Source organism: Cherax quadricarinatus, chromosome 24 (genome assembly GCF_038502225.1).
Source record: "Cherax quadricarinatus isolate ZL_2023a chromosome 24, ASM3850222v1, whole genome shotgun sequence".
Lineage (NCBI taxonomy): Eukaryota > Metazoa > Arthropoda > Malacostraca > Decapoda > Parastacidae > Cherax > Cherax quadricarinatus.
Genome location: NC_091315.1, coordinates 2,117,435 through 2,143,685, shown reverse-complemented (window position 1 = coordinate 2,143,685; position 26,251 = coordinate 2,117,435).

Below are 26,251 nucleotides of genomic sequence, written 5' to 3'. Positions count from 1 at the left end.
AGAACACTGTGTGAACATAATGAACATGTACTGGCAAGAGAACACTGTGTGAACATAATGAACATGTACTGGCAAGAGAACACTGTGTGAACATAATGAACATGTACTGGCAAGAGAACACTGTGTGAACATAATGAACATGTACTGGCAAGAGAACACTGTGTGAACATAATGAACATGTACTGGCAAGAGAACACTGTGTGAACATAATGAACATGTACTGGCAAGAGAACACTGTGTGAACATAATGAACATGTACTGGCAAGAGAACACTGTGTGAACATAATGAACATGTACTGGCAAGAGAACACTGTGTGAACATAATGAACATGTACTGGCAAGAGAACACTGTGTGAACATAATGAACATGTACTGGCAAGAGAACACTGTGTGAACATAATGAACATGTACTGGCAAGAGCACACTGGGTGAACATAATGAGAGAAGCAGAAGTGAAAAAGGTTGACGAGTATTAATTAAGATGGACGGGAGGGGCCAGAGGGCCAGAGAAGACCAAAATAATTACTGGGACGAAACCAGGAGGGTTCATATATATATATATATATATATATATATATATATATATATATATATATATATATATATATATATAAATGTATATATATATATATTTATATATATATATATATATATATATATATATATATATATATATATATATATATATATATATATATTTATATATATATATATATATATATATATATATATATATATATATATATATATATATATATATATATATATATATATATATATATATATATATATATATATATATATATATATATATATATATATATATATATATATATATATATATATTATTGTGACCACGAACGAGTGGTATTGATGAGTAACAACACTGCACTAGCCAAGGACTCGATCCCATGTTGTACTGGCCCGCCTCATCGTGAGCTAGAACCACATGATGCCTTAACCCACAGAACCACCAAATCCTTTGATGAGAACGAAAATTAGTCTAGAAGCTCCCACGACACAGAATGTCCTCGGATATCGGTAAAACCGCTAGCTCTGCTGGCTGCACCATCTTTGTAGGCTTGGGTGGTCCTGTGGGTTAAGGCGTCATTTGGTTGTAACTCACCACGAGACCGGCCAGTACAACATGGGTTCGAGTCCTTGGCTGGTGCAGTGTTGTTACTGATCAATACCACTCGTTATATATACACACTATAGATGAGTATAAAGCAGCTTTCTGCCTATATAATTTATATGGGTTAACTCTATTCAATAGATATATCATAAATGTGTTCTTCTAGGTACTGATATAGTGGTAAAATATACTCTAATACACTCTCTATACTGAAAGCACGTAATTAACAGCTATGGAGAATAAGTGAGGCTTCTTTCAGTCTAGTGTATTCAATATCCCAGAAAGAGACATGTATGTTAATTCAGAAATACTTACTGTTACTAAGCAGCTTTAGCATCTGTATCTCCATTTAATTATACAAATACAAATGACATGCAGTTGGTAATCTACGATGAAAGGAATTTCATTAGTGAGAAACTCTCACTCGGTGATTTTGTTAAATAAACACTGAATATTTATCATAATTCCTCACTCAGTGAGGTATTTTTCCACTATAATTTACCTTGTCCATAATTACTATCGCATTTCCTTTGTTTCGTAAAGTGAAGTCCAGGATCTTTCCTTATTTATGTTGCAGAGGTCTCAGCCAACCTCAGACCTCTGCAACACAACTCTCATCAAAGATTTGTTATACCATGAATTAAGGAAAGATCCTGGACTTCACCTTACGAAACAGACAAAGGAAATGTGATAATAATTATGGACGAGGTAGATTATAAGGGAAAAATGAACGTGATATTGGAAGACTGGACAACTTACGTGTCCCTTAATGTTTCTGTGGAAACTGCTGATAGACTGCTAGAAATAGAGTTTATGAGAACTGTGAGTCAGATGAAGTGGTGATTTTATAAGACAAGTAAATCCTAAGATGTAAATGTAACAACCTGTAAATTTAACACCATTGTTAGGTTTATTAACAGCAGCTGAAGAGGAAATATGTAAATGTTACAAGAGTAAAATATGTTAATGTAATTATGAATAAAAAATATCGTAAATGCTTTGGAGAAACCGACAAGTTAAAGAATGAGACATTTGTGCAACACTTAGGAAAATTCATTTTCAGAAACGTTTCACCAGCCAGTGGCTTCTTCAGTCCATTACAGAGAAGAACGGTGGAAGATGAAGAGGAGTTTGAGGTAATCAGTCTCTCAGCCTGGAGTCGATGTATTCAAGCCACCAATCATGAGAAAAGTATAGCATATGCGTGGAAAGTGACTTAAATACTGAAGACAGGTAAGTTGAAGCAGTAGGAGGCGGAGTCACCAGTGGAAAGATCCATTAGTGTAAGTAGGTCATGGCTATAGGCTATATGTTGCTGTGTCGGAATTTTGTTCTATTTTCAACATGACTTGACATGACATGATTTAGAAAAGAGAGAAGACACACTTGCAGCACCTGAATATCTTCATTATGATGACGTTTTGCCATCCAGTGAATTTATCGGTTCAATATAAAGGTTGTTTGAGAGGGTTGAAACTGTAGACAATAGAAAACGAGGTAATCAGTCCCTCAGCCTAGAGTAGTCGAGATGAATCTAAAGCGCAGGAAGGAAGATGGGCGCTTATATACGACTCAGACGAGACGCAGCAGTAGAAGGTATCGTCACAGAGGGAGTGGATTCTCTAGTTGAAGTAGGACATGACCAAGAATTAGCCATGACCCACAATACATGTCTGACACTACGACATACGGAACCTTGGTACAGATGATACCTTCTAGATTCATTAAGAAGGATGATGAACACCTCCAGGCTGAGCCATGGAATATCTTGTCTTCTACTGTCTCAAGTTTAAACACATTCTTACAACCTTTGAAACGTCTTCGACTCGTCGGTACTGTATTCACGTAGTTGTACTCACCTCGTTGTGGTTGCAGGGGTCGTGTCACAGCTCCCATAGCTCTTCATAATGTTACCACACATGTTATTGCAGCTTCGAAATCTTATATTCACGGTCTCTGTGCAGATGTAGAAGTCTGTGAAGTAATTCGAGAGAAAGTTAAAGTCCATGATTGAGAAATATATTGATTCAGGGGATCAGTAGGTAGTAACATTGTTTTTGCAAGATTATCAAAGCAACTTAACTTCTGTAAGGTTAAATAAATGAAACATTACCAGAGTTGAAAGATCGTCCGGTAAATAAAGAAATAGATGATCAACTAGAGCTACATATTTGAACACTGTCAGGAAAAAAATATTGTGAGAAAGAAAATTTCTTGATATCATGGTGAGATGATATTCTTGACGGAATTTTGTCAGCAATAAAAAAAATACATTGATTTGGCATCTGAAGAGTAGTTAGAAGAAAATTATTAATGGTAGTAAAGTAATTACTGGTCTCTCAAATCATGCGATAAATATTGCTGAGAGAGCAACTCTCTCTCACTGTCTCTGACCCAGACAGTCACTGTTTCTGACCCAGACAGTCACTGTTTCTGACCCAGACAGTCACTGTCTCTGACCCAGACAGTCAGTCTCTGACCCAGACAGTCACTGTCTCTGACCCAGACAGTCACTGTCTCTGACCCAGACAATCACTGTCTCTGACCCAGACAGTCACTGTCTCTGACCCAGACAGTCAGTCTCTGACCCAGACAGTCACTGTCTCTGACCCAGACAGTCACTGTCTCTGACCCAGACAGTCACTGTCTCTGGCCCAGACAGTCACTGTCTCTGACCCAGACAGTCACTGTCTCTGACCCAGACAGTCACTGTCTCTGACCCAGACAGTCACTGTCTCTGACCCAGACAGTCACTGTCTCTGGCCCAGACAATCACTGTCTCTGACCCAGACAATCACTGTCTCTGACCCAGACAGTCACTGTTTCTGACCCAGACAGTCAACCGGATGAATATAATGCTGGTACTTTTGTAGATATGGATGAGCTAGCTTTAGAACTTGTGTAGATCTAGATTAACTGCCTTTAATGCTACTGTAGATTTAGTTAAACTAGCTTCAGTGATTTTGTAGATCAAAATGAGCTGGCTTTAATATTTTTGTAGACCTACATGAATTGGCATAACTACTTCTGTAGATCTAGGTAAACTGGCTTTAGTGTTTCTGTAGATGTAAATGAGGTAATGAAATAAGAGTATCAGTGGTGGAACTTAGAGTTGAAGTTCCCACATTATTTAGATGTAATTATAGTTCGTCAGTTAGGTATAATCCGGTGGTAACAATTTTACAGGTTACGTATATAAAATAATCTGGGCAGAAAAGATTCAACTTAATGATAAAAATGTTAGATAAACTTACATTTAACAACATATTTCCAGAGTTATAGAATTTCAGTGTGAAAACGACAGTTGTTTACAGTTTAGGACATTTAATAAAGGAAATGTTTTCCCCACGACAGCTCCTTCAGTCCCAATACAGAGTTGCTGAAACAGGTCAGTATGAAGTTGTGCAGGTGACCTGAAACAAGTGTGGTGAGGCGGGGGGAATGTCCACAACGTCCCTAATAATTACTTTTTTCTGTAGATTAAGAGAGTGGACACTGAGCAGACTGGTACTGCTGAAGTTACTGCCCAAAACAGGAGAATGTTACCTAATCGATACCAAAAACAGCTACCTCGTTGTGAGTAAATCCCAACAAGGTTAATAAAAGGTAATAATGTGGATTAAAACTAGTTGTAGTGTAGTCATAAAATAAGAGACAGAGTTTAAGTTAAACCAGGGAATTCCAAATTTTAATCTTTAATTACATAAATCAATGAAGATTTAGATTTGTATATCAGTTCCCCAACACTAAAACCGAGGCACTCAAAAGTCCAGTGGATAATTATATCTGACACAAGAGCAAATAGAAAACTATCGGAGAATAAGTCAAAGATTAACTCTGAGAGACAATATCCACCCATAAGTAGCAGCACATGACATTGTTGTGGTGTAATGTATGTTCAGGCAGATGACAGGATGCACAGATTGTGAGAGGTGCCTGAGAGGTGCCTGAGAGGTGCCTGAGAGGTGCCTGAGAGGTGCCTGAGAGGTGCCTGAGAGGTGCCTGAGAGGTGCCTGAGAGGTGCCTGAGAGGTGCCTGAGAGGTGCCTGAGAGGTGCCTGAGAGATGCCTGAGAGGTGCCTGAGAGATGCCTGAGAGGTGCCTGAGAGGTGCCTCAGAGATGCCTGAGAGGTGCCTGATAGGTGCCTGAGAGGTGCCTGAGAGGTGCCTGAGAGGTGCCTGATAGGTGCCTGAGAGGTGCCTCAGAGATGCCTGAGAGGTGCCTCAGAGATGCCTGAGAGGTGCCTGAGAGGTGCCTGAGAGGTGCCTGAGAGGTGCCTGAGAGGTGCCTGAGAGGTGCCTGAGAGGTGCCTGAGAGATGCCTGAGAGGTGCCTGAGAGGTGCCTCAGAGATGCCTGAGAGGTGCCTCAGAGATGCCTGAGAGGTGCCTGAGAGGTGCCTGAGAGGTGCCTGAGAGGTGCCTGAGAGGTGCCTGAGAGGTGCATGAGAGGTGCCTGAGAGGTGCCTCAGAGATGCCTGAGAGGTGCCTGAGAGGTGCCTGAGAGGTGCCTGAGAGGTGCCTGAGAGGTGCCTGAGAGGTGCCTGAGAGGTGCCTGAGAGGTGCCTGAGAGGTGCCTGAGAGGTGCCTCAGAGATGCCTGAGAGGTGCCTGAGAGGTGCCTGAGAGGTGCCTGAGAGGTGCCTGAGAGGTGCCTGAGAGGTGCCTGAGAGGTGCATGAGAGGTGCCTGAGAGGTGCCTCAGAGATGCCTGAGAGGTGCCTGAGAGGTGCCTGAGAGGTGCCTGAGAGGTGCCTGAGAGGTGCCTGAGAGGTGCCTGAGAGGTGCCTGAGAGGTGCCTGAGAGGTGCCTCAGAGATGCCTGAGAGGTGCCTGAGAGGTGCCTGAGAGGTGCCTGAGAGGTGCCTGAGAGGTGCCTGAGAGGTGCCTGAGAGGTGCCTGAGAGGTGCCTGAGAGGTGCCTCAGAGATGCCTGAGAGGTGCCTGAGAGGTGCCTGAGAGGTGCCTGAGAGGTGCCTGAGAGGTGCCTGAGAGGTGCCTGAGAGGTGCCTCAGAGATGCCTGAGAGGTGCTGAGAGTTGCCTGAGAGGTGCCTGAGAGGTGCCTGAGAGGTGCCTGAGAGGTGCCTGAGAGGTGCCTGAGAGGTGCCTCAGAGATTCCTGAGAGGTGCCTGATAGGTGCCTGAGAGGTGCCTGAGAGGTGCCTGAGAGGTGCCTGAGAGGAGCCTGAGAGGTGCCTGAGAGGTGCCTCAGAGATGCCTGAGAGGTGCCTGAGAGGTGCCTGAGAGGTGCCTGAGAGGGACCTGAGAGTTGCCTGAGAGGTGCCTGAGAGGTGCCTGAGAGGTGCCTGAGAGGTGCCTCAGAGATGCCTGAGAGGTGCCTGAGAGGTGCCTGAGAGGTGCCTGAGAGATGCCTGAGAGGTGCCTCAGAGATGCCTGAGAGGTGCCTGAGAGGTGCCTGAGAGGTGCCTGAGAGGTGCCTGAGAGGTGCCTGAGAGATGCCTGAGAGGTGCCTGAAAGGTGCCTGAGAGATGCCTGAGAGGTGCCTGAGAGGTGCCTGAGAGGTGCCTGAGAGATGCCTGAGAGGTACCTGAGAGATGCCTGAGAGATGCCTGAGAGGTGCCTGAGAGGTGCCTGAGAGATGCCTGAGAGGTGCCTGAGAGATGCCTGAGAGGTGCCTGAGAGGTGCCTGAGAGGTGCCTGAGAGGTGCCTGAGAGATGCCTGAGAGGTGCCTGAGAGGTGCCTGAGAGATGCCTGAGAGGTACCTGAGAGATGCCTGAGAGATGCCTGAGAGGTGCCTGAGAGGTGCCTGAGAGATGCCTGAGAGGTACCTGAGAGATGCCTGAGAGATGCCTGAGAGGTGCCTCAGAGATGCCTGAGAGGTGCCTGAGAGGTGCCTGAGAGGTGCCTGAGAGGTGCCTGAGAGATGCCTGAGAGATGCCTGAGAGGTACCTGAGAGGTGCCTGAGAGATGCCTGAGAGATGCCTGAGAGATGCCTCAGAGATGCCTGAGAGGTGCCTGAGAGGTGCCTGAGAGATGCCTGAGAGGTGCCTGAGAGGTGCCTGAGAGATGCCTGAGAGGTGCCTGAGAGATGCCTGAGAGGTACCCGAGAGGTGCCTGAGAGATGCCTGAGAGATGCCTGAGAGATGCCTAGAGATGCCTGAGAGATGCCTAGAGATGCCTGACAGGTACCTGAGAGGTGCCTGAGAGATGCCTGAGAGATGCCTGAGAGATGCCTAGAGATGCCTGAGAGATGCCTGAGAGATGCTTGAGAGATGCCTGAGAGATGCCTGAGAGATGCTTGAGAGATGCCTGAGAGATGCCTGAGAGATGCCTGAGAGATGCCTGAGAGGTGCCTGAGAGGTGCCTGAGAGATGCCTGAGAGATACCTGAGAGGTACCTGAGAGATGCCTGAGAGGTGAGAGAGAGATGCCTGAGAGATGCTTGAGAGATGCCTGAGAGATGCCTGAGAGATGCTTGAGAGATGCCTGAGAGATGCCTGAGAGATGCCTGAGAGATGCCTGAGAGATGCTTGAGAGATGCCTGACAGGTACCTGAGAGGTGCCTGAGAGATGCCTGAGAGATGCCTGAGAGATGCCTGAGAGATGCCTGAGAGATGCTTGAGAGATGCCTCAGAGATGCCTGAGAGATGCTTCAGAGATGCCTGAGAGATGCCTGAGAGATCCCTGAGAGATGCCTGAGAGGTGCCTGAGAGGTGCCTGAGAGATACCTGAGAGGTACCTGAGAGGTGCCTGAGAGATGCCTGAGAGGTGCCTGAGAGATGCCTGAGAGGTACCCGAGAGGTGCCTGAGAGATGCCTGAGAGGTGCCTGAGAGATGCCTGAGAGATGCCTGAGAGATGACTGAGAGATGCCTGAGAGATGCTTGAGAGATGCTTGAGAGATGCCAGAGAGATGCCAGAGAGATGCCAGAGAGATGCCTGAGAGATGCCAGAGAGATGCCTGAGAGATGCCAGAGAGATGCCTGAGAGATGCTAGAGAGATGCCTGAGAGATGCCAGAGAGATGCCAGAGAGATGCCTGAGAGATGCTAGAGAGATGCCTGAGAGATGCCAAAGAGATGCCTGAGAGATGCCTGAGAGATGCCTGAGAGATGCCTGAGAGATGCCTGAGAGATGCCTGAGAGATGCCTGAGAGATGCCAGAGAGATGCCTGAGAGATGCCAGAGAGATGCCAGAGAGATGCCAGAGAGATGCCTGAGAGATGCTAGAGAGATGCCTGAGAGATGCCAAAGAGATGCCTGAGAGATGCCTGAGAGATGCCTGAGAGATGCCAGAGAGATGCTTGAGAGATGCCTGAGAGATGCCAGAGAGATGCCAGATAGATGCCTGAGAGTTCCTGCAGAGGAAGACGGGTGACACACTGTTACCTAATGGAATCCATATTGAACAGGTGTAAACAGATTTAGTTATATGCAAATTAAACTGTACAAGTAACGTAGTCGTAAAGGCGTAACTGAAGTAGCGTTACCAGTTAGGTTAGTGTTGAACTCAACAATTAAAAGATGTCTGATTTACACAAGCACTGACATCAAAAACTAAGACATCTTTTGCTGAACGATCGATAGGCTTCTCGTACAAGAGGAAATAGGCTTGAACTAAAAAAAAACTTAAAACTTTTCATATTTAGAACCTACAAAGGTCCCCAGAAATATGTGATGAGTCAAACTGTCAAGATAGAAAGTGTGAGTAACTTCTAGTGAGGCTGATCATCACCACTGATGGCTGGATTATCTTCAGTGGTGACGAGTGAATCTGCCACTTGATAACCCACTCAAGTGTAAATACTGCTGACAGCAAAGTTAGAATTATGTCGTTAATGTTAAACTAAAAACTTAGTTCTTACAAAGTCTTACTTTTAATAATGAAAGTAATAATTTTATTGTGAATAATTCATGAGGTTGATGGTGTTAAGTATGAGGCGGCAGCAGCATAGTTATGTTGACGGCAGAGTAGCAGCATAGTTATGTTGACGGCAGAGTAGCAGCATAGTTATGTTGCCGGCAGAGTAGCAGCATAGTTATGTTGACGGCAGAGTAGCAGCATAGTTATGTTGACGGCAGAGTAGCATCATAGTTATGTTGACGGCAGAGTAGCAGTATAGTTATGTTGCCGGCAGAGTAGCAGCATAGTTATGTTGACGGCAGAGTAGCATCATAGTTATGTTGACGGCAGAGTAGCAGTATAGTTATGTTGCCGGCAGAGTAGCAGCATAGTTATGTTGCCGGCAGAGTAGCAGCATAGTTATGTTGACGGCAGAGTAGCAGCATAGTTATGTCGACGGCAGAGTAGCAGCATAGTTATGTTGCCGGCAGAGTAGCAGCATAGTTATGTTGCCGGCAGAGTAGCAGCATAGTTATGTTGCCGGCAGAGTAGCAGCATAGTTATGTTGACGGCAGAGTAGCAGCATAGTTATGTCGACGGCAGAGTAGCAGCATAGTTATGTTGCCGGCAGAGTAGCAGCATAGTTATGTTGACGGCAGAGTAGCAGTATAGTTATGTTGCCGGCAGAGTAGCAGCATAGTTATGTTGCCGGCAGAGTAGCAGCATAGTTATGTCGACGGCAGAGTAGCAGCATAGTTATGTTGCCGGCAGAGTAGCAGCATAGTTATGTTGACGGCAGAGTAGCAGCATAGTTATGTTGACGGCAGAGTAGCATCATAGTTATGTTGACGGCAGAGTAGCAGCATAGTTATGTTGACGGCAGAGTAGCAGCATAGTTATGTTGCCGGCAGAGTAGCAGCATAGTTATGTTGACGGCAGAGTAGCAGCATAGTTATGTTGACGGCAGAGTAGCAGCATAGTTATGTTGCCGGCAGAGTAGCAGCATAGTTATGTTGCCGGCAGAGTAGCAGCATAGTTATGTTGCCGGCAGAGTAGCAGCATAGTTATGTTGCCGGCAGAGTAGCAGCATAGTTATGTTGCCGGCAGAGTAGCAGCATAGTTATGTTGCCGGCAGAGTAGCAGCATAGTTATGTTGCCGGCAGAGTAGCAGCATAGTTATGTTGCCGGCAGAGTAGCAGCATAGTTATGTTGACGGCAGAGTAGCAGCATAGTTATGTTGACGGGAGAGTAACAGCATAGTTATGTTGACGGCAGAGTAGCAGCATAGTTATGTTGACGGCAGAGTAGCAGCATAGTTATGTCGACGGCAGAGTAGCAGCATAGTTATGTTGACGGCAGAGTAGCAGCATAGTTATGTTGACGGCAGAGTAGCAGCATAGTTATGTTGACAGCAGAGTAGCAGCATAGTTATGTCGACGGCAGAGTAGCAGCATAGTTATGTTGACGGCAGAGTAGCAGCATAGTTATGTTGACGGCAGAGTAGCAGCATAGTTATGTTGACAGCAGAGTAGCAGCATAGTTATGTTGACGGCAGAGCAGCAGCATAGTTATGTTGACGGCAGAGTAGCAGTATAGTTATGTTGACGGCAGAGTAGCAGCATAGTTATGTTGCCGGCAGAGTAGCAGCATAGTTATGTTGACGGCAGAGTAGCAGCTTAGTTATGTTGACGGCAGAGTAGCAGCATAGTTATGTTGACGGCAGAGTAGCAGCATAGTTATGTTGACGGCAGAGTAGCAGCATAGTTATGTTGACGGCAGAGTAGCAGCATAGTTATGTCGACGGCAGAGTAGCAGCATAGTTATGTTGACGGCAGAGTAGCAGCATAGTTATGTTGACGGCAGAGTAGCAGCATAGTAATGTTGACGGCAGAGTAGCAGCATAGTTATGTTGCCGGCAGAGTAGCAGCATAGTTATGTTGACGGCAGAGTAGCAGCATAGTTATGTCGACGGCAGAGTAGCAGCATAGTTATGTTGCCGGCAGAGTAGCAGCATAGTTATGTTGCCGGCAGAGTAGCAGCATAGTTATGTTGCCGGCAGAGTAGCAGCATAGTTATGTTGCCGGCAGAGTAGCAGCATAGTTATGTTGCCGGCAGAGTAGCAGCATAGTTATGTTGCCGGCAGAGTAGCAGCATAGTTATGTCGACGGCAGAGTAGCAGCATAGTTATGTTGACGGCAGAGTAGCAGCATAGTTATGTTGCCGGCAGAGTAGCAGCATAGTTATGTTGCCGGCAGAGTAGCAGCATAGTTATGTTGACGGCAGAGTAGCAGCATAGTTATGTTGCCGGCAGAGTAGCAGCATAGTTATGTTGACGGCAGAGTAGCAGCATAGTTATGTTGACGGCAGAGTAACAGCATAGTTATGTTGACGGCAGAGTAGCAGCATAGTTATGTTGACAGCAGAGTAGCAGCATAGTTATGTCGACGGCAGAGTAGCAGCATAGTTATGTTGACAGAAGAGTAGCAGCATAGTTATGTTGACGGCAGAGTAGCAGCATAGTTATGTTGACAGCAGAGTAGCAGCATAGTTATGTCGACGGCAGAGTAGCAGCATAGTTATGTTGACAGCAGAGTAGCAGCATAGTTATGTTGACGGCAGAGTAGCAGCATAGTTATGTTGACAGCAGAGTAGCAGCATAGTTATGTTGACGGCAGAGCAGCAGCATAGTTATGTTGACGGCAGAGTAGCAGTATAGTTATGTTGACGGCAGAGCAGCAGCATAGTTATGTTGACGGCAGAGTAGCATCATAGTTATGTTGACGGCAGAGCAGCAGCATAGTTATGTTGACGGCAGAGTAGCAGTATAGTTATGTTGACGGCAGAGTAGCAGTATAGTTATGTTGACGGCAGAGCAGCAGTATAGTTATGTTGACGGCAGAGTAGCAGTATAGTTATGTTGACGGCAGAGTAGCAGTATAGTTATGTTGACGGCAGAGTAGCAGTATAGTTATGTTGACGGCAGAGCAGCAGCATAGTTATGTTGACGGCAGAGTAGCAGTATAGTTATGTTGCCGGCAGAGCAGCAGCATAGTTATGTTGACGGCAGAGTAGCAGTATAGTTATGTTGCCGGCAGAGCAGCAGCATAGTTATGTTGACGGCAGAGTAGCAGTATAGTTATGTTGACGGCAGAGTAGCAGTATAGTTATGTTGACGGCAGAGTAGCAGTATAGTTATGTTGACGGCAGAGCAGCAGCATAGTTATGTTGACGGCAGAGTAGCAATATAGTTATGTTGCCGGCAGAGCAGCAGCATAGTTATGTTGACGGCAGAGCAGCAGCATAGTTATGTTGACGGCAGAGTAACAGCATAGTTATGTTGACGGCAGAGTAGCAGCATAGTTATGTTGACGGCAGAGTAGCAGCATAGTTATGTTGACGGCAGAGCAGCAGCATAGTTATGTTGACGGCAGAGTAGCAGCATAGTTATGTTGCCGGCAGAGTAGCAGCATAGTTATGTTGCCGGCAGAGTAGCAGCATAGTTATGTTGACGGAAGAGTAGCAGCATAGTTATGTTGCCGGCAGATTAGCAGCATAGTTATGTTGCCGGCAGAGCAGCAGCATAGTTATGTTGACGGCAGAGTAGCAGCATAGTTATGTTGACGGCAGAGTAGCAGCATAGTTATGTTGACGGCAGAGTAGCAGTATAGTTATGTTGACGGCAGAGTAGCAGCATAGTTATGTTGACGGCAGAGTAGCAGTATAGTTATGTTGACGGCAGAGTAGCAGCATAGTTATGTTGACGGCAGAGTAGCAGTATAGTTATGTTGACGGCAGAGTAGCAGTATAGTTATGTTGACGGCAGAGTAGCAGTATAGTTATGTTGACGGCAGAGTAGCAGCATAGTTATGTTGACGGCAGAGTAGCAGTATAGTTATGTTGACGGCAGAGTAGCAGTATAGTTATGTTGACGGCAGAGTAGCAGCATAGTTATGTTGACGGCAGAGTAGCAGCATAGTTATGTTGACGGCAGAGTAGCAGCATAGTTATGTTGAGGGCAGAGTAGCAGTATAGTTATGTTGACGGCAGAGTAGCAGTATAGTTATGTTGACGGCAGAGTAGCAGCATAGTTATGTTGACGGCAGAGTAGCAGCATAGTTATGTTGACGGCAGAGTAGCAGTATAGTTATGTTGACGGCAGAGTAGCAGCATAGTTATGTTGACGGCAGAGCAGCAGCATAGTTATGTTGACGGCAGAGTAGCAGTATAGTTATGTTGACGGCAGAGTAGCAGTATATTTATGTTGACGGCAGAGTAGCAGCATAGTTATGTTGACGGCAGAGTAGCAGTATAGTTATGTTGACGGCAGAGTAGCAGTATAGTTATGTTGACGGCAGAGTAGCAGCATAGTTATGTTGACGGCAGAGTACCAGCATAGTTATGTTGACGGAAGAGTAGCAGTATAGTTATGTTGACGGCAGAGTAGCAGCATAGTTATGTTGACGGCAGAGTAGCAGCATAGTTATGTTGACGGCAGAGTAGCAGTATAGTTATGTTGACGGCAGAGTAGCAGTATAGTTATGTTGACGGCAGAGTAGCAGAATAGTTATGTTGACGGCAGAGTAGCAGTATAGTTATGTTGACGGCAGAGTAGCAGCATAGTTATGTTGCCGGCAGAGTAGCAGTATAGTTATGTTGACGGCAGAGTGGCAGCATAGTTATGTTGACGGCAGAGTAGCAGCATAGTTATGTTGACGGCAGAGTAGCAGCATAGTTATGTCGACGGCAGAGTAACAGCATAGTTATGTTGACAACAGAGTAGCAGCATAGTTATGTTGACGGCAGAGTAGCAGCATAGTTATGTCGACGGCAGAGTAGCAGCATAGTTATGTTGACAGCAGAGTAACAGCATAGTTATGTTGACGGCCGAGTAGCAGCATAGTTATGTTGACAGCAGAGTAGCAGCATAGTTATGTCGACGGCAGAGTAGCAGCATAGTTATGTTGACAGCAGAGTAGCAGCATAGTTATGTTGACGGCAGAGTAGCAGCATAGTTATGTTGACAGCAGAGTAGCAGCATAGTTATGTCGACGGCAGAGTAGCAGCATAGTTATGTTGACAGCAGAGTAGCAGTATAGTTATGTTGCCGGCAGAGCAGCAGCATAGTTATGTTGACGGCAGAGTAGCAGTATAGTTATGTTGACGGAAGAGTAGCAGTATAGTTATGTTGACGGCAGAGTAGCAGTATAGTTATGTTGACGGCAGAGCAGCAGCATAGTTATGTTGACGGCAGAGTAGCAATATAGTTATGTTGCCGGCAGAGCAGCAGCATAGTTATGTTGACGGCAGAGCAGCAGCATAGTTATGTTGACGGCAGAGTAACAGCATAGTTATGTTGACGGCAGAGTAGCAGCATAGTTATGTTGACGGCAGAGTAGCAGCATAGTTATGTTGACGGCAGAGCAGCAGCATAGTTATGTTGACGGCAGAGTAGCAGCATAGTTATGTTGCCGGCAGAGTAGCAGCATAGTTATGTTGCCGGCAGAGTAGCAGCATAGTTATGTTGACGGCAGAGTAGCAGCATAGTTATGTTGCCGGCAGAGTAGCAGCATAGTTATGTTGCCGGCAGAGCAGCAGCATAGTTATGTTGACGGCAGAGTAGCAGCATAGTTATGTAGCCGGCAGAGCAGCAGCATAGTTATGTTGACGGCAGAGTAGCAGCATAGTTATGTTGACGGCAGAGTAGCAGCATAGTTATGTTGACGGCACAGTAGCAGCATAGTTATGTTGACGGCAGAGTAGCAGTATAGTTATGTTGACGGCAGAGTAGCAGTATAGTTATGTTGCCGGCAGAGTAGCAGCATAGTTATGTTGACGGCAGAGTAGCAGCATAGTTATGTTGACGGCAGAGTAGCAGCATAGTTATGTTGACGGCAGAGTAGCAGTATAGTTATGTTGACGGCAGAGTAGCAGTATAGTTATGTTGACGGCAGAGTAGCAGCATATTTATGTTGACGGCAGAGTAGCAGCATAGTTATGTTGACGGCAGAGTAGCAGCATAGTTATGTTGACGGCAGAGTAGCAGTATAGTTATGTTGACGGCAGAGTAGCAGCATAGTTATGTTGACGGCAGAGTAGCAGCATAGTTATGTTGACGGCAGAGTAGCAGCATAGTTATGTTAACGGCAGAGTAGCAGTATAGTTATGTTGACGGCAGAGTAGCAGCATAGTTATGTTGACGGCAGAGTAGCAGCATAGTTATGTTGCCGGCAGAGTAGCAGCATAGTTATGTTGACGGCAGAGTAGCAGCATAGTTATGTTGCCGGCAGAGTAGCAGCATAGTTATGTTGCCGGCAGAGTAGCAGCATAGTTATGTTGCCGGCAGAGTAGCAGCATAGTTATGTTGCCAGCAGAGTAGCAGCATAGTTATGTTGCCGGCAGAGTAGCAGCATAGTTATGTTGACGGCAGAGTAGCAGCTTAGTTATGTTGACGGCAGAGTAGCAGCATAGTTATGTTGACGGCAGAGTAGCAGCATAGTTATGTTGACGGCAGAGTAGCAGCATAGTTATGTTGACGGCAGAGTAGCAGCATAGTTATGTCGACGGCAGAGTAGCAGCATAGTTATGTTGACGGCAGAGTAGCAGCATAGTTATGTTGACGGCAGAGTAGCAACATAGTTATGTTGACGGCAGAGTAGCAGCATAGTTATGTTGCCGGCAGAGTAGCAGCATAGTTATGTTGCCGGCAGAGTAGCAGCATAGTTATGTTGCCGGCAGAGTAGCAGCATAGTTATGTTGCCAGCAGAGTAGCAGCATAGTTATGTTGCCGGCAGAGTAGCAGCATAGTTATGTTGACGGCAGAGTAGCAGCTTAGTTATGTTGACGGCAGAGTAGCAGCATAGTTATGTTGACGGCAGAGTAGCAGCATAGTTATGTTGACGGCAGAGTAGCAGCATAGTTATGTTGACGGCAGAGTAGCAGCATAGTTATGTCGACGGCAGAGTAGCAGCATAGTTATGTTGACGGCAGAGTAGCAGCATAGTTATGTTGACGGCAGAGTAGCAGCATAGTTATGTTGACGGCAGAGTAGCAGCATAGTTATGTTGCCGGCAGAGTAGCAGCATAGTTATGTTGACGGCAGAGTAGCAGCATAGTTATGTCGACGGCAGAGTAGCAGCATAGTTATGTTGCCGGCAGAGTAGCAGCATAGTTATGTTGCCGGCAGAGTAGCAGCATAGTTATGATGCCGGCAGAGTAGCAGCATAGTTATGTTGCCGGCAGAGTAGCAGCATAGTTATGTTGCCGGCAGAGTAGCAGCATAGTTATGTTGCCGGCAGAGTAGCAGCATAGTTATGTTGCCGGCAGAGTAGCAGCATAGTTATGTTGACGGCAGAGTAGCAGCATAGTTATGTTGCCGGCAGAGTAGCAGCATAGTTATGTTGACGGCAGAGTAGCAGCATAGTTATGTTGACGGCAGAGTAACAGCATAGTTATGTTGACGGCAGAGTAGCAGCATAGTTATGTTGACAGCAGAGTAGCAGCATAGTTATATCGACGGCAGAGTAGCAGCATAGTTATGTTGACAGCAGAGTAGCAGCATAGTTATGTTGACGGCTGAGTAGCAGCATAGTTATGTTGACAGCAGAGTAGCAGCATAGTTATGTCGACGGCAGAGTAGCAGCATAGTTATGTTGACAGCAGAGTAGCAGCATAGTTATGTTGACGGCAGAGTAGCAGCATAGTTATGTTGACAGCAGAGTAGCAGCATAGTTATGTTGACGGCAGAGCAGCAGCATAGTTATGTTGACGGCAGAGTAGCAGTATAGTTATGTTGACGGCAGAGCAGCAGCATAGTTATGTTGACGGCAGAGTAGCAGCATAGTTATGTTGACGGCAGAGCAGCAGCATAGTTATGTTGACGGCAGAGTAGCAGAATAGTTATGTTGACGGCAGAGTAGCAGTATAGTTATGTTGACGGCAGAGTAGCAGTATAGTTATGTTGACGGCAGAGCAGCAGCATAGTTATGTTGACGGCAGAGTAGCAGTATAGTTATGTTGCCGGCAGAGCAGCAGCATAGTTATGTTGACGGCAGAGTAGCAGTATAGTTATGTTGCCGGCAGAGCAGCAGCATAGTTATGTTGACGGCAGAGTAGCAGTATAGTTATGTTGCCGGCAGAGCAGCAGCATAGTTATGTTGACGGCAGAGTAGCAGAATAGTTATGTTGACGGCAGAGTAGCAGTATAGTTATGTTGACGGCAGAGTAGCAGTATAGTTATGTTGACGGCAGAGCAGCAGCATAGTTATGTTGACGGCAGAGCAGCAGCATAGTTATGTTGACGGCAGAGTAGCAGCATAGTTATGTTGCCGGCAGAGTAGCAGCATAGTTATGTTGCCGGCAGAGTAGCAGCATAGTTATGTTGACGGCAGAGTAGCAGTATAGTTATGTTGACGGCAGAGCAGCAGCATAGTTATGTTGACGGCAGAGTAGCAGTATAGTTATGTTGCCGGCAGAGCAGCAGCATAGTTATGTTGACGGCAGAGTAGCAGTATAGTTATGTTGACGGCAGAGCAGCAGCATAGTTATGTTGACGGCAGAGTAGCAGCATAGTTATGTTGACGGCAGAGCAGCAGCATAGTTATGTTGACGGCAGAGTAGCAGAATAGTTATGTTGACGGCAGAGTAGCAGTATAGTTATGTTGACGGCAGAGTAGCAGTATAGTTATGTTGACGGCAGAGCAGCAGCATAGTTATGTTGACGGCAGAGTAGCAGTATAGTTATGTTGCCGGCAGAGCAGCAGCATAGTTATGTTGACGGCAGAGTAGCAGTATAGTTATGTTGCCGGCAGAGCAGCAGCATAGTTATGTTGACGGCAGAGTAGCAGTATAGTTATGTTGCCGGCAGAGCAGCAGCATAGTTATGTTGACGGCAGAGCAGCAGCATAGTTATGTTGACGGCAGAGTAACAGCATAGTTATGTTGACGGCAGAGTAGCAATATAGTTATGTTGCCGGCAGAGCAGCAGCATAGTTATGTTGACGGCAGAGCAGCAGCATAGTTATGTTGACGGCAGAGTAACAGCATAGTTATGTTGACGGCAGAGTAGCAGCATAGTTATGTTGACGGCAGAGTAGCAGCATAGTTATGTTGACGGCAGAGCAGCAGCATAGTTATGTTGACGGCAGAGTAGCAGCATAGTTATGTTGCCGGCAGAGTAGCAGCATAGTTATGTTGCCGGCAGAGTAGCAGCATAGTTATGTTGACGGCAGAGTAGCAGCATAGTTATGTTGCCGGCAGAGTAGCAGCATAGTTATGTTGCCGGCAGAGCAGCAGCATAGTTATGTTGACGGCAGAGTAGCAGCATAGTTATGTTGCCGGCAGAGCAGCAGCATAGTTATGTTGACGGCAGAGTAGCAGCATAGTTATGTTGACGGCAGAGTAGCAGCATAGTTATGTTGACGGCACAGTAGCAGCATAGTTATGTTGACGGCAGAGTAGCAGTATAGTTATGTTGACGGCAGAGTAGCAGTATAGTTATGTTGCCGGCAGAGTAGCAGCATAGTTATGTTGACGGCAGAGTAGCAGCATAGTTATGTTGACGGCAGAGTAGCAGCATAGTTATGTTGACGGCAGAGTAGCAGTATAGTTATGTTGACGGCAGAGTAGCAGTATAGTTATGTTGACGGCAGAGTAGCAGCATAGTTATGTTGACGGCAGAGCAGCAGCATAGTTATGTTGACGGCAGAGTAGCAGCATAGTTATGTTGACGGCAGAGTAGCAGTATAGTTATGTTGACGGCAGAGTAGCAGCATAGTTATGTTGACGGCAGAGTAGCAGCATAGTTATGTTGACGGCAGAGTAGCAGCATAGTTATGTTGAGGGCAGAGTAGCAGTATAGTTATGTTGACGGCAGAGTAGCAGTATAGTTATGTTGACGGCAGAGTAGCAGCATAGTTATGTTGACGGCAGAGTACCAGCATAGTTATGTTGACGGCAGAGTAGCAGTATAGTTATGTTGACGGCAGAGTAGCAGTATAGTTATGTTGACGGCAGAGTAGCAGTATAGTTATGTTGACGGCAGAGTAGCAGCATAGTTATGTTGACGGCAGAGTAGCAGTATAGTTATGTTGACGGCAGAGTAGCAGCACAGTTATGTTGCCGGCAGAGTAGCAGTATAGTTATGTTGACGGCAGAGTGGCAGCATAGTTATGTTGACGGCAGAGTAGCAGCATAGTTATGTTGACGGCAGAGTAGCAGCATAGTTATGTCGACGGCAGAGTGACAGCATAGTTATGTTGACAACAGAGTAGCAGCATAGTTATGTTGACGGCAGAGTAGCAGCATAGTTATGTCGACGGCAGAGTAGCAGCATAGTTATGTTGACAGCAGAGTAACAGCATAGTTATGTTGACGGCAGAGTAGCAGCATAGTTATGTTGACAGCAGAGTAGCAGCATAGTTATGTCGACGGCAGAGTAGCAGCATAGTTATGTTGACAGCAGAGTAGCAGCATAGTTATGTTGACGTCAGAGTAGTAGCATAGTTATGTTGACAGCAGAGTAGCAGCATAGTTATGTCGACGGCAGAGTAGCAGCATAGTTATGTTGACAGCAGAGTAGCAGCATAGTTATGTTGACGGCAGAGTAGCAGCATAGTTATGTTGACAGCAGAGTAGCAGCATAGTTATGTTGACGGCAGAGCAGCAGCATAGTTATGTTGACGGCAGAGTAGCAGTATAGTTATGTTGACGGCAGAGCAGCAGCATAGTTATGTTGACGGCAGAGTAGCAGTATAGTTATGTTGCCGGCAGAGCAGCAGCATAGTTATGTTGACGGCAGAGTAGCAGTATAGTTATGTTGACGGCAGAGTAGCAGTATAGTTATGTTGACGGCAGAGTACCAGTATAGTTATGTTGACGGCAGAGCAGCAGCATAGTTATGTTGACGGCAGAGTAGCAATATAGTTATGTTGCCGGCAGAGCAGCAGCATAGTTATGTTGACGGCAGAGCAGCAGCATAGTTATGTTGACGGCAGAGTAACAGCATAGTTATGTTGACGGCAGAGTAGCAGCATAGTTATGTTGACGGCAGAGTAGCAGCATAGTTATGTTGACGGCAGAGCAGCAGCATAGTTATGTTGACGGCAGAGTAGCAGCATAGTTATGTTGCCGGCAGAGTAGCAGCATAGTTATGTTGCCGGCAGAGTAGCAGCATAGTTATGTTGACGGCAGAGTAGCAGCATAGTTATGTTGCCGGCAGAGTAGCAGCATAGTTATGTTGCCGGCAGAGCAGCAGCATAGTTATGTTGACGGCAGAGTAGCAGCATAGTTATGTTGCCGGCAGAGCAGCAGCATAGTTATGTTGACGGCAGAGTAGCAGCATAGTTATGTTGACGGCAGAGTAGCAGCATAGTTATGTTGACGGCACAGTAGCAGCATAGTTATGTTGACGGCAGAGTAGCAGTATAGTTATGTTGACGGCAGAGTAGCAGTATAGTTATGTTGACGGCAGAGTAGCAGCATAGTTATGTTGACGGCAGAGTAGCAGCATAGTTATGTTGACGGCAGAGTAGCAGTATAGTTATGTTGACGGCAGAGTAGCAGTATAGTTATGTTGACGGCAGAGTAGCAGCATAGTTATGTTGACGGCAGAGTAGCAGCATAGTTATGTTGACGGCAGAGTAGCAGCATAGTTATGTTGACGGCAGAGTAGCAGCATAGTTATGTTGACGGCAGAGTAGCAGTATAGTTATGTTGACGGCAGAGTAGCAGCATAGTTATGTTGACGGCAGAGTAGCAGCATAGTTATGTTGACGGCAGAGTAGCAGCATAGTTATGTTGACGGCAGAGTAGCAGTATAGTTATGTTGACGGCAGAGTAGCAGCATAGTTATGTTGACGGCAGAGTAGCAGCATAGTTATGTTGACGGCAGAGTAGCAGCATAGTTATGTTGACGGCAGAGTAGCAGTATAGTTATGTTGACGGCAGAGTAGCAGTATAGTTATGTTGACGGCAGAGTAGCTGTATAGTTATGTTGACGGCAGAGTAGCTGTATAGTTATGTTGACGGCAGAGTAGCAGTATAGTTATGTTGACGGCAGTATAGTTAGTATAGTTATGTTGACGGCAGAGTAGCAGTATAGTTATGTTGACGGCAGAGTAGCAGTATAGTTATGTTGACGGCAGAGTAGCAGTATAGTTATGTTGACGGCAGAGTAGCAGCATAGTTATGTTGACGGCAGAGTAGCAGTATAGTTATGTTGACGGCAGAGTAGCAGCATAGTTATGTTGACGGCAGAGTAGCAGCATAGTTATGTTGACGGCAGAGTAGCAGCATAGTTATGTTGACGGCAGAGTAGCAGCATAGTTATGTTGACGGCAGAGTAGCAGTATAATTATGTTGACGGCAGAGTAGCAGCATAGTTATGTTGACGGCAGTATAGTTATGTTGACGGCAGAGCAGCAGCATAGTTATGTTGACGGCAGAGTAGCAGCATAGTTATGTTGACGGCAGAGTAGCAGCATAGTTATGTTGACGGCAGAGTAGCAGCATAGTTATGTTGACGGCAGAGTAGCAGTATAGTTATGTTGACGGCAGAGTAGCAGCATAGTTATGTTAGCAGTAGCAGCATAGTTATGTCGACGGCAGAGTAGCAGCATAGTTATGTTGACGGCAGAGTAGCAGCATAGTTATGTTGCCGGCAGAGTAGCAGCATAGTTATGTTGACGGCAGAGTAGCAGCATAGTTATGTTGACGGCAGAGTAGCAGCATAGTTATGTCGACGGCAGAGTAGCAGCATAGTTATGTTGACCGGCAGAGTAGCAGCATAGTTATGTTGACGGCAGAGTAGCAGCATAGTTATGTTGACGGCAGAGTAGCAGCATAGTTATGTTGACGGCAGAGTAGCAGTATAGTTATGTTGACGGCAGAGTAGCAGTATAGTTATGTTGACGGCAGAGTAGCAGCATAGTTATGTTGACGGCAGAGTAGCAGCATAGTTATGTTGACGGCAGAGTAGCAGCATAGTTATGTTGACGGCAGAGTAGCAGTATAGTTATGTTGACGGCAGAGTAGCAGCATAGTTATGTTGACGGCAGAGTAGCAGTATAGTTATGTTGACGGCAGAGTAGCAGCATAGTTATGTTGACGGCAGAGTAGCAGTATAGTTATGTTGACGGCAGAGTAGCAGAATAGTTATGTTGACGGCAGAGTAGCAGTATAGTTATGTTGACGGCAGAGTAGCAGCATAGTTATGTTGACGGCAGAGTAGCAGTATAGTTATGTTGACGGCAGAGTAGCAGCATAGTTATGTTGACGGCAGAGTAGCAGCATAGTTATGTTGACGGCAGAGTAGCAGCATAGTTATGTTGACGGCAGAGTAGCAGCATAGTTATGTTGACGGCAGAGTAGCAGCATAGTTATGTTGACGGCAGAGTAGCAGTATAGTTATGTTGACGGCAGAGTAGCAGCATAGTTATGTTGCCGGCAGAGTAGCAGTATAGTTATGTTGACGGCAGAGTAGCAGCATAGTTATGTTGACGGCAGAGTAGCAGCATAGTTATGTTGACGGCAGAGTAGCAGCATAGTTATGTCGACGGCAGAGTAACAGCATAGTTATGTTGACGGCAGAGTAGCAGCATAGTTATGTTGACGGCAGAGTAGCAGCATAGTTATGTCGACGGCAGAGTAGCAGCATAGTTATGTTGACAGCAGAGTAACAGCATAGTTATGTTGACGGCAGAGTAGCAGCATAGTTATGTTGACAGCAGAGTAGCAGCATAGTTATGTCGACGGCAGAGTAGCAGCATAGTTATGTTGACAGCAGAGTAGCAGCATAGTTATGTTGACGGCAGAGTAGCAGCATAGTTATGTTGACAGCAGAGTAGCAGCATAGTTATGTCGACGGCAGAGTAGCAGCATAGTTATGTTGACAGCAGAGTAGCAGCATAGTTATGTTGACGGCAGAGTAGCAGCATAGTTATGTTGACAGCAGAGTAGCAGTATAGTTATGTTGAAGGCAGAGTAGCAGCATAGTTATGTTGACAGCAGAGCAGCAGCATAGTTATGTTGACGGCAGAGCAGCAGCATAGTTATGTTGACGGCAGAGTAGCAGTATAGTTATGTTGCCGGCAGAGTAGCAGCATAGTTATGTTGACAGCAGAGTAGCAGTATAGTTATGTTGACGGCAGAGTAGCAGCATAGTTATGTTGACAGCAGAGTAGCAGTATAGTTATGTTGACAGCAGAGTAGCAGTATAGTTATGTTGACAGCAGAGTAGCAGTATAGTTATGTTGACAGCAGAGTAGCAGCATAGTTATGTTGACAGCAGAGTAGCAGTATAGTTATGTTGAAGGCAGAGTAGCAGTATAGTTATGTTGACGGCAGAGGAGCAGTATAGTTATGTTGACGGCAGAGCAGCAGCATAGTTATGTTGACGGCAGAGTAGCAGTATAGTTATGTTGCCGGCAGAGCAGCAGCATAGTTATGTTGACGGCAGAGTAGCAGTATAGTTATGTTGACGGCAGAGTAGCAGTATAGTTATGTTGACGGCAGAGTACCAGTATAGTTATGTTGACGGCAGAGCAGCAGCATAGTTATGTTGACGGCAGAGTAGCAATATAGTTATGTTGCCGGCAGAGCAGCAGCATAGTTATGTTGACGGCAGAGCAGCAGCATAGTTATGTTGACGGCAGAGTAACAGCATAGTTATGTTGACGGCAGAGTAGCAGCATAGTTATGTTGACGGCAGAGTAGCAGCATAGTTATGTTGACGGCAGAGCAGCAGCATAGTTATGTTGACGGCAGAGTAGCAGCATAGTTATGTTGCCGGCAGAGTAGCAGCATAGTTATGTTGCCGGCAGAGTAGCAGCATAGTTATGTTGACGGCAGAGTAGCAGCATAGTTATGTTGCCGGCAGAGTAGCAGCATAGTTATGTTGCCGGCAGAGCAGCAGCATAGTTATGTTGACGGCAGAGTAGCAGCATAGTTATGTTGCCGGCAGAGCAGCAGCATAGTTATGTTGACGGCAGAGTAGCAGCATAGTTATGTTGACGGCAGAGCAGCAGCATAGTTATGTTGACGGCAGAGTAGCAGCATAGTTATGTTACCGGCAGAGCAGCAGCATAGTTATGTTGACGGCAGAGTAGCAGCATAGTTATGTTGACGGCACAGTAGCAGCATAGTTATGTTGACGGCAGACTAGCAGTATAGTTATGTTGACGGCAGAGTAGCAGTATAGTTATGTTGCCGGCAGAGTAGCAGCATAGTTATGTTGACGGCAGAGTAGCAGCATAGTTATGTTGACGGCAGAGAAGCAGCATAGTTATGTTGACGGCAGAGTAGCAGTATAGTTATGTTGACGGCAGAGTAGCAGCATAGTTATGTTGACGGCAGAGTAGCAGTATAGTTATGTTGACGGCAGAGTAGCAGCACAGTTACGTTGCCGGCAGAGTAGCAGTATAGTTATGTTGACGGTAGAGTAGCAGAATAGTTATGTTGACGGCAGAGTAGCAGTATAGTTATGTTGACGGCAGAGTAGCAGCACAGTTACGTTGCCGGCAGAGTAGCAGTATAGTTATGTTGACGGCAGAGTGGCAGCATAGTTATGTTGACGGCAGAGTAGCAGCATAGTTATGTCGACGGCAGAGTAACAGCATAGTTATGTTGACGGCAGAGTAGCAGCATAGTTATGTTGACGGCAGAGTAGCAGCATAGTTATGTTGACGGCAGAGTAGCAGTATAGTTATGTTGACGGCAGAGTAGCAGCATAGTTATGTTGCCGGCAGAGTAGCAGTATAGTTACGTTGACGGCAGAGTAGCAGCATAGTTATGTTGACGGCAGAGTAGCAGCATAGTTATGTTGACGGCAGAGTAGCAGCATAGTTATGTCGACGGCAGAGTAACAGCATAGTTATGTTGCCGGCAGAGTAGCAGCATAGTTATGTTGACGGCAGAGTAGCAGCATAGTTATGTCGACGGCAGAGTAGCAGCATAGTTATGTTGACAGCAGAGTAACAGCATAGTTATGTTGACGGCAGAGTAGCAGCATAGTTATGTTGACAGCAGAGTAGCAGCATAGTTATGTCGACGGCAGAGTAGCAGCATAGTTATGTTGACAGCAGAGTAGCAGCATAGTTATGTTGACGGCAGAGTAGCAGCATAGTTATGTTGACAGCAGAGTAGCAGCATAGTTATGTCGACGGCAGAGTAGCAGCATAGTTATGTTGACAGCAGAGTAGCAGCATAGTTATGTTGACGGCAGAGTAGCAGCATAGTTATGTTGACAGCAGAGTAGCAGTATAGTTATGTTGAAGGCAGAGTAGCAGCATAGTTATGTTGACAGCAGAGCAGCAGCATAGTTATGTTGACGGCAGAGCAGCAGCATAGTTATGTTGACGGCAGAGTAGCAGTATAGTTATGTTGCCGGCAGAGTAGCAGCATAGTTATGTTGACAGCAGAGTAGCAGTATAGTTATGTTGACGGCAGAGTAGCAGCATAGTTATGTTGACAGCAGAGTAGCAGTATAGTTATGTTGACAGCAGAGTAGCAGTATAGTTATGTTGACAGCAGAGTAGCAGTATAGTTATGTTGACAGCAGAGTAGCAGCATAGTTATGTTGACAGCAGAGTAGCAGTATAGTTATGTTGAAGGCAGAGTAGCAGTATAGTTATGTTGACGGCAGAGGAGCAGTATAGTTATGTTGACGGCAGAGCAGCAGCATAGTTATGTTGACGGCAGAGTAGCAGTATAGTTATGTTGCCGGCAGAGCAGCAGCATAGTTATGTTGACGGCAGAGTAGCAGTATAGTTATGTTGACGGCAGAGTAGCAGTATAGTTATGTTGACGGCAGAGTACCAGTATAGTTATGTTGACGGCAGAGCAGCAGCATAGTTATGTTGACGGCAGAGTAGCAATATAGTTATGTTGCCGGCAGAGCAGCAGCATAGTTATGTTGACGGCAGAGCAGCAGCATAGTTATGTTGACGGCAGAGTAACAGCATAGTTATGTTGACGGCAGAGTAGCAGCATAGTTATGTTGACGGCAGAGTAGCAGCATAGTTATGTTGACGGCAGAGCAGCAGCATAGTTATGTTGACGGCAGAGTAGCAGCATAGTTATGTTGCCGGCAGAGTAGCAGCATAGTTATGTTGCCGGCAGAGTAGCAGCATAGTTATGTTGACGGCAGAGTAGCAGCATAGTTATGTTGCCGGCAGAGTAGCAGCATAGTTATGTTGCCGGCAGAGCAGCAGCATAGTTATGTTGACGGCAGAGTAGCAGCATAGTTATGTTGCCGGCAGAGCAGCAGCATAGTTATGTTGACGGCAGAGTAGCAGCATAGTTATGTTGACGGCAGAGCAGCAGCATAGTT